The sequence below is a fragment of the Trachemys scripta genome, chromosome 1, assembly GCF_013100865.1.
Source record: "Trachemys scripta elegans isolate TJP31775 chromosome 1, CAS_Tse_1.0, whole genome shotgun sequence".
NCBI classification, from domain to species: Eukaryota; Metazoa; Chordata; order Testudines; family Emydidae; genus Trachemys; species Trachemys scripta.
In genome coordinates, this window is record NC_048298.1 from 46,562,444 (window position 1) to 46,569,253 (window position 6,810).

The 6,810-nt window shown below is 42.5% G+C and overlaps 1 long non-coding RNA gene across 1 annotated transcript in view; it reads right to left on the reverse strand.

The window, feature by feature from the left end:
* Positions 1-1,020: 1,020 nt before the first annotated feature.
* The window catches only part of LOC117876715, a 19,551-nt gene continuing 13,761 nt past the window's right edge, over positions 1,021-6,810 (reverse strand). Inside the window, exon 3 of the long non-coding RNA XR_004645529.1 lies at positions 1,021-3,690. This is a non-coding gene — a long non-coding RNA (uncharacterized LOC117876715). The remainder of the gene's footprint in view (positions 3,691-6,810) is intronic.

The window sequence follows — 6,810 nt, forward strand, 5'->3', positions numbered from 1 at the left end:
CATCTTTTGAAGGTATTGTGCAGATTTCCTTTGAGGACAAGGACTGCAAGGTCAGTATGGAATGATTGCTTTGTGAAAAGTGTTGATCCACAGATGATAGGTGTTTTTGTTTTTTATCATTTTTTTGTGCGAGTTCTTTTGAGAGCATAGTGATTGGTCTGGTTTCACCCACATAGTTGTTGGGACATTTGATGCACTGGATGAGGAACACATTATGCTAGACATATGTAGGACACATTGATCTTGAAAGATGTGTTGTAGGGGTACTGGTAATCGTAGCAGTGGAGATATGTCTTCTGGTTTTCCACCTGTGTTTCTGGCAGAGTCTGGCACTGCTTTGAGTTGGTGGGTGCTGTTGTGTGGGGAACTTGCTTCTGACGAAGAGGGTTGTCTGAATGCCTGAAGAGAGGGTTGGGAAAGATTTATTTCAGGATGTGGTCCTCATGAAATATGGGTTGTAATTGTTTGATGATATCCCCATATTTTAGTGTAGGGGGAGACAAGTAGGGATGTGCAGTTAGTGACTTTGTTTCCCCCCCCCCATATTGAAGCAGGTTCTGTTGGGAGTATTTGGGTGGCCTGTTCCATGATTTGATCTACTTTAACACTGGTGGAGTGCTCTTCTTTAGTAAAGATGATTTCAAATGTATTAAGGTGTGTGTCCCAGACTTTCTTTTTGGAGCATGTTCTGCGGTATCGTGTGCCTAGCTGTTTATTACAAATTTCTTGGGGTCAGAGCCAATGCTAGGCATCAAGTATCGGGGGTAGCCGTGTTAATCTGTATCTACAAAAACAACAAGGAGTCTGGTGGCACCTTAAAGACTAACAGATTTATTTGGGCATAAGCTTTCGTGGGTAAAAACTTCACATCTTCAGATGCATAGAGAGAAAGTTACAGATGCAGGCATTATATACTGACACATGAAGAGCTAGTCATAAGCACACTAAGCAATTGCTTAGGGCCCCAGGCAGCTCACAGCCTATTCACTTTTTATTATAAGAACTTGCCTGTTTTAATATTGGGGCACCTCCCCCCCCCAAATATTCTTGCTTAGGGCCCCCAGTGGACTAGCACCAGCTCTGCTTGGGGTGTCTGGGGTGGCTACTGGATTTGAAGAGGTACGTGTGATGATCTATGGGTTTCTTGTATATAGTTGTCTATAGGGTTCCACTGCTGAAGCTGATCACAGTGTCCAGGAAGTTGATGCTGGTGCTGGAGTATTTTAGAAAGTTTGATGGGATGGGTGGTGGTGGTTGAAGTTGTGATGGAAATCTAGAAGGGAGTTTAGGTCATCTATCCAGAGGATGAAAATATCAATGGATGTCAGGTATATCACTGGTTTCATGGTGCATTTTCCTAGAAATTGTTCCTTGAGATGGCCCATGAAGAGGCTGATCTATTGGTGAGACATTCTAGTACTCCTGGCTGTTCCCATGGTTTGGACAAAGTGTTTGTTGTTAAATATAAAGTTATGAGTGAGGCTGAAATTGATGATTTTGGCAATGTGTTTGGGGTAGATTTCTGAGGGTTGCCCATTCTTTTGTAGATACTTCAGGCAGGCAGCGATGCCATTACGGTCAGGGATGTCATAGGGAGGTCACATCTGTAGTGGCAAGGCCCTTCTTCTGGCAATTTGGCTTATAAATTACTCTAATTCAGACTCCCTTGCACACCAGTAGCATTACTGTAAATTGCATTAAGGGAGCACAAGTTAATGTAAAGGAGTCTAACTTACACTCCTTTATATATCACCTCTGAATTAGACCCACAGTTTCTGTTCCTGATTCTGCCACTGACTCACCATGTAGCTTTAAGCAAGTCACATAGGCCAGCATTTTGAAATGTGATTGCCTAAGGTTACATGCATAACAAATACATTTTTATGCGCTCATCCTTAATAAATGGGACTACTTGTGTGAAAAAGACATCAATGATTTGGCTCAAACTAGAGGCTACCAAAACCATTGGGCTCACTGTGTGATTTCTCTGAGTCTTTCAGTGATGAACTCATATGGGAATGGGTGACAGTGGATGGATCACTTGATGATTACCTATTCTATTCATTCCCTGTCTGGAGCACCTGGCATTGGCCACTGTCAGAAGTAAGGATACTGGGCTAGATGGACCTTTGGTCTGACCCTGTAGAGAAGACTCTTTTAGTTATATGTAGAAGATCTCTTGGCTCTTTAGTAGATGCCTCTGCTACTGGCTTTGGTTAGGCCAGAAGACATGAAGAAGATGCTGCTAATTAGAGCTCCGTTACTTCTATTATACTTGTGGTTATTGACACTGCTGCTTGGGGCACTGACCTTAGCTAGTGCTCCAACTTTTCCAATGACTGAACAGCATCTGCCCTTGCTTTTATCTCTGCTCTTTCCTTCCTTCTTTGTTTCTCTATCCTTCATTTGGTGGTTGTTGCTATCACTTGCAGGCTCCAATCCCGCCCCCCTCCATCTTTCTTGCATTCTCGCTCCCACCAAAACAAACTAATGTTGTGTGCATTATTTTTATTGTCAAGAAAAGTCCCTGCTTCAAACTTTGTTACAGGGGTACTGTACATGCTGCTTTTGCTGCTTAAATACATTTTTTCATCATTTCTATGTGTGTTTTTCCATATGTGCTAAAAGACCCTACTCCCATCGCCCCACTCTTCCATTAGGAATCTGAATGTTGCTAACATCTCTTGGGCAAAATTCAGCCAGTGTCTCCATGTCAAGACAAGCAGAATTTACTCCATGCCCTGAAGCTGTCCCATTGTCCTCTAAGGTAACACGGGTTTCTGTTTGCTTTATTTTTCATTCATAAGTGTCAGCTTTTCTGGCAAAATTGTGCCAGCTGTCTGTTATGTGGAAAATGTTTTCCACAACTTTAATACATGCTAGTGTGTATGTGTACCTTTGACCCTCAGTAAATCACAAAACTGCTTTTATAGAAATACTCAGTAAAATGTGATCAGCTGGTCCTACACTATGACAACGTATAGTAAAATATCTAGCATATTGATATTCAAATAGCAAAATCTATCACATATATTATTATTTGCATATTCATATGCTCCTCCCTACAGGCATCAACACAAGTACACTCTCTTAAATGATCATTCAATGGAACATGAAAACAAATACCTAGAAATAACGAGCAAAGATTTCTGATGAGCTACTTGTACACTACACCACTCTAAAACATATTTCCAGTCTTGTTCTCTACTTGTTTGCCGAGAATCTATCATATAGCACAATCATTTAAACCAGAACTATTGGGAATTATTGCAGCATCACAAATAACTTTCATTTCTCTAGTAGTTGGTGGTGGCAATCAGGATCAGGAAGGAAATCAACCCTGTCAATCTCCTTTTATTTCAATCTAGTTTCCCCCCACCTCACCCCATGTCAGGGGACTCATGGGCCAAATTCTGTGTTGACAAGGTTTAAAGTAAAGGAAAGCTATGCTGTTAAAAGGAGTGGGAGATCTCCCCTCTTCACCTTGGAAGAACACACTTTATTCCTGGGGTGGTAGCACTGTCATACAGGTTGGTGTGGTGAGAGCTCCCTCTCCAGTTTCAATCTTCTTTAGCCGATATCTATGGTGTAACTCTTCTGAAAATTTCTCTCAGCATTGGGCAGGTTCAGCCATAATAACGCACATCTTCCTGGGAAAGACATCCCGAATCTTTGCTCCTGAATTCTCACCTGTGGATTATAACAAGCACATAGTTTGTTACTGACCTCAAGCAGATTATGCCCTCAGACAACACTATTTTTCACACCTCAGGTGTGGTTTGATTTGGTTTCTTTACTGGGTTGAAATTTCTCCTGAATAGATCGGTCTACTGCGATGCAGATGTCTGGCACATATGTTGGTCTGGAAAGTTGTGGATACTCTGTGATGGACTGGATTCTCATTGTCTATTGAAATACATTCTATAAAGAGAAATATACACTGTAACCAACTCATTTATGTATTTTATGTTACTTGAAGTCCACAGGGCAAATTCAGAGGTGAATCTAAAGAAGTCTAGGAGTCTAAGTCAGTGTAACTTATACCTTTTCCAGCCATCACAAGGTGTATGTCACACACGAGGATCCCTCTGGACTATCTTACACTCACTCACTTATACCCACTTACCAACGTGTAATTTTTCTCTTTCCCTCCCCACTTATACATCACCACTAAATGAGTCCAGCAAATTTAAGGGAGTCTACATTGGTGTACCATTGCCATGGGCAGAAGAAAGGAAGTTAGGAAGAAAAACAATTAACAGGTTACACACATTCTGTCTTTTCATCCTTTAACTTATTTACACCCATTTACCAATCCGTAAGCATGTCTACAGCAGTCCAGCCGAATCTAAGCAAGACTAATCTAACCATCACGTTACATACCACCTCTGAATTTGGCTCCTCTGTACCAAGTCACCAGTAAACATGGATGGCCTTTTGAACCATTCAAGCCCTGAAATATCAAGGATCATGACACCAAATCATGGATGGGGCTCCTATTCAAGGAAATAGTCATCCTGATTCATAGTGTATAAGGCCAGAAGGAACCATTGTGATCATCTAATCTGACCTGCTGTAGAACACAGGTCATAGGACTTCCCTGAACTAATTCCTGTTTGAACCAGAGAGTATCTTTTAGGAAAAACATCCTACCTTGATTTTAAAATTTCCAGTAATGGAGAATCCACCACAGCCCTTGGTAAGTTTTTGCAATAGTAAATCACTGTTAAAAATGTGCACCCTATGTTTAGTCTGAAATCTTCCAGCTTCCTGCTTTGATGTTACCAATGACTGGGAGGGAGGACACTCAGAGGACAATGGCGGAACTCCCTAGAGGACAATGGTGGAACTCCCTATACTTGGGAGCCAATCGTCTCTCTTTTCCAAGGTGAGCAACCTTGGGGGAATGTCTACATCCCTAAAACTGGAGTAATTACTCTCACGAGCTCCTTACAATTACCAAAACCTCCTGTTTTGGAATGCTCATTAACTTTTACAGGACAGAAGTTGTGATAAATGCTAAGTGGCCCCTCTTCATCTATATGGTGGATGTAGCGGGGGGTCACCCACTCCTGCCTGGAAGGGCTTAAGACAGCCCTGGAGAGGGTTGGGGCAGGGGGGAAAGCTGGGCTGATTGGGGAAACAGCCTCAGCTGTGGCCTCACTCCAAACAAACCCAGCTGGCCCTATAAAGGCCAGGGAAGCAAGGAGCAGAGACAGTCTCTCTCTGCCTTTGGAGAGAGAGGGGCCTGGCTGCTGGAAAGCTCAGGGTGCCTAGAGTGAGGCAGGGCTGGGGAAAGGCCAGAGGGCTGGGGAGCTCCAGGCTGGCAATTCCCCAGGTTGCAGGGCCTTGTCCAAGGCCCCATAGAGGCACTGGGTTGCGGAAAGGGGCAGCAGGTCCAGACCCAACCTTGCCTATGATGAGTGGCCGACACTGCAGTCTGCCCCAGGGTGCGGGGGCGAGTTGGTGATTGGCAGTAGCCTATGACTGAGGTGGGGGTGGGGGTTCCCCGGGGAGGGGAGACCCTGAGACGGAGGGGTGTACTGCCAGGGGCAGCATCCCAGATAAAGGGGCACTGGAGTCCAGGGAGGGACACGGGGGCCAAGCAGCAGCGGGATATCGGCCTGCAGACGGTGCTCCAAGGCTGGCAGAGCTAATTCCCGGAAGAGACCAGCAGGAGGCGCTGAAGAGGTAAGTCCACTCGCTTACAATGGAACAGTCAAAGAAAGTCACAAGATGCAGTTGCTTTGAGCTGCGTCTCCTGTTAATTTCTTTCCCAGCTCATATGCAGAAGAATTTTCTTCTGACATGAAAACCCTGAGAGAGAGAGTCTTTGAACAGGCTCATAAGTTCCTCAATATCATTCTCATGAGTCCAGCGCCAATGACTGGTGACCACATAATACCTGAATAAGCATATGAATGTGGAAGTATTCCCTTGAAAAAAAAGCAGCTTCAGAAATGTGGCCATCAGCCACAGAGCCTAATATGGGCTGGAATCTTCAATGGAAAACAATAGTAAAAGTCAGTCATGAAAACAGTATTGTCATGACACAAATTTCCTATATAACAATGGTTTTTTAAAAAAAAAAGTCAGTAGAAGTTCTGTGCATCAACAACATATTATAATGAGAATAAATCATAGGAAACTTACTAAAAAGTAATGGTTCTGTGAACTGGCGAATAAAACTCTAATACACTAGTGATATACTCATAATGCCTGATTCAGCATGGTGCTGACTTCACCGAGAGTTGTTTGGGCTCAGCACCTCCCAGATGGCATTCAGTGCCATACTTGATCAGGCCATGGCAGGTGTAACTGGTATAAAACTATAACAGATAAAAGAATAGTTTCAAGAAGAAAGTTCAGATTTCAGATGAGACAGATTTGTGTATATGTAAGAGCATGCATGTCTTCTAAACTGACTTTTTAAAATGCTGTTAACTCTAAACCTATTTGAGGAAGGGTTTTTGAAAATCAAGAATTCCAAATATTTTTATTTTTCCAGAAATTAGTTTATCATAAGAATGGGAGCACGCATTTTTATCTGAATTTAGACATTTCATAAAAGTTATCCTAAAAAAGAATCTAGAGGAAAGCTAATCAGCCAAGTTTTACAAATTAAATTGTAAGAAAGCATAAACATATATTTTAAAAAGCCCTACACACTCTGAAAACATATTGATATGAAAGATATTTAACATCCTTTATATACCCGAAATGGACTAATTACAAACTCGCATAAAAGACAAAACGTCAAATAACTGATCCTTCATTATGCAATGAAGTTGCCTGTTCACGTAACATAAA